We start from the raw sequence: 2,319 nt of genomic DNA, 5'->3' as shown, positions 1-2,319 counted from the left end.
AAACTCAAGATTATAAAGCTGGCATGGGGTCTGAAACTGCTAATGCAGGTTCTACATCCTATATTTGACGTGTGTATACGTTTTGGAGGAATAAATACTAATGCATCACATTTTATGCACACAAATGTGAGATGTGTGTGTTTTTCCCCACGTTTTGGTAATGGTTCATATATATATCTAGATCTATATCTCAAATATCTGCAAAACACCAAATTATTGGACGGTAGTCGGTAGGGAGGCATGCCCCCATCCATATTTTGGCGATTTTGTAGTTTCCTTCGTTAAAGTCAGTAGTAGGGGCAGGGGGGGGTTCAGCCCCCCCCCCCTGGATTTTACCATAATTTGATGTTTTGCAGTTAGGTTGCATCCCTGTTCTTTGTGTTGCCTATTTGGTTGGTCATCAAGACTTCTGGATTTCTTCTCTGGATGTAAACAAATGGATCGTGGACTTTAACGAACAGAACTACAAGATCACCCATATTCTTAATTTCTCCAAACGTTCTGGAAAATAAAGCTGGGCACTATTTCTCTGAACGTACAGGAAAATAAAGCTGGGCACTACGTGACTATTTCTCTGAACGTTCCGGAAAATAAAGCTGGGCACTATTTCTCCGAACAATCTGAAATCACTTTCCCGCAAATTTAGGATATATAGATGTAGATCTATAATTATGTTATAGGCCTACCAAAGATTGTTCGTATACAATATGGTTCAATCGGTCCTAAGAATGTCCGCAGTAAATATTTATCTAAAAAAAATGCTACAGTTCCAAACAGTTTTTAGCTACAGATATAACGTGTTGCCTATGAAGGGTGCTGCTCTTAAACTTAATATGTGTTGTCTTCACTCGTGTGCTGTCTAGATCTAGATCTATGGAGGGTTATTGATAACGACACAACTAGCATCTGTGTTTGTCGCGGCCTCAACCAATCAATCGTGGCTCAATTTTTGGGGGCATTTTTTGGTCCCCGAATTGGAGAATAAAAGTCAAATAAAAAATTTAAAAAACCAAACCTCTTTACTTTGGAAGAAAGTTCACTTAGCTTCACTTCGTCTCTTTCTCACTTGTTTTCACCACGTTGATTTGTTGAATGTATACGTTGCAGTTACATGCGATTTGTATTGCTTTACCTCTTTTATTTTTCCCTCTTTGTGGTGTTTTATTTTGTTGGTGTATTTAATTTTTTTTTCGTGTTATTGTTCTGATGTGTTGTTTTTCTATTAATTTTTTTGTTGTTGGGGAAAGGGGGGGGGGATGTTGCATAGTGTAACGTCATTTAATTTGATGTTCCTACCTTCATTAGATTCTAAATATACAAATATGTATATATAGAGATTTAAATGTGTTATGTTATAGAGCATTCCACCAAAACCGATTACATACATGTTCTGACACTGGCAGACCCCCTTGTGTGTGATTCTATTATTTACATATGTCATATCCTGTATTTTTAAAAAAATTACGGACATTTAGGGTTAAAACAGCCAATCTTCTTCGGACAGGTGGGCACACGTCCTTATTTGTTAATTTTTGTGGTTGTTTATGGGCTGTTCTAATTTTGATTTCATTCTGTTGTGAAACCTTACTTTTTGACGTTTTTTACACTCATCTAAAAATCTCTAGACTAGCTCTTGAAAATTGGAATAGAATCTAGATCTAGACCCAAAAATTTGCTCCTTCCTAGACCTCGCAGAATGGCAGAATGAAAGTTGGCGCTGAACTCTCGCAAATAGGCAAAAAATCACGGAACCGGAAACCGTTCGGAGAAATAAAGGTCGACACTATTTCTCCGAACGTTCGGAGAAATAGTCACTTCGTATTCTTATAAGGTCAGGGGGTCAATCCGCCCTGAAACCCCCCTACTCTTGGGGCCACAATTGCGGGGTGGGAACTACCGAAAAGTGCCCCTAGATCTAGGCACTCCTGTACAATTGCGGTCCCGTTTGGGGATACTGGAATCTAGTTTTGACCCCACCAACAAAATTACTTCTGGTTCTAAACTATTACTTTTTGATGCGCTTGCCGATATGCAAACCAAATTGCAAAACATCAAATTATGGTCAATTTCAGGGTTAAAAACAAGTGAAATTTTACTGCTCATTTTGTAGACTAGATCTAGATCTAAATCTACTGATAAAACATTGATACCGATTTTCGGTTTTTTGGCACACCCCCCTGCTCCTTATTCCATATCGAAGTGGCTATTCGGACTCGGGTCCGACCAGCCACTGGAGGCTATTCGGACTCAAATTCCAGTGCGCTTGCACTATCACTGGTTGTACCGTAAGCGAGGTCTATACTTGAGTCGGAATAGTCT

General features: G+C 39.0%; 1 protein-coding gene across 1 annotated transcript in view; it reads left to right on the top strand.

The window, feature by feature from the left end:
* The window catches only part of LOC106011710 (terminal uridylyltransferase 4), a gene marked incomplete at its 3' end in the record, with an annotated part of 10,082 nt that overhangs the window by 4,295 nt on the left and 3,468 nt on the right, over window positions 1–2,319 (top strand).

This window comes from Aplysia californica, unplaced genomic scaffold (genome assembly GCF_000002075.1).
Source record: "Aplysia californica isolate F4 #8 unplaced genomic scaffold, AplCal3.0 scaffold00165, whole genome shotgun sequence".
NCBI classification, from domain to species: domain Eukaryota; kingdom Metazoa; phylum Mollusca; class Gastropoda; order Aplysiida; family Aplysiidae; genus Aplysia; species Aplysia californica.
The sequence above is the reverse complement of the archived record's forward strand: the minus strand, read 5'-3'. Positions and strand labels throughout refer to the sequence as shown.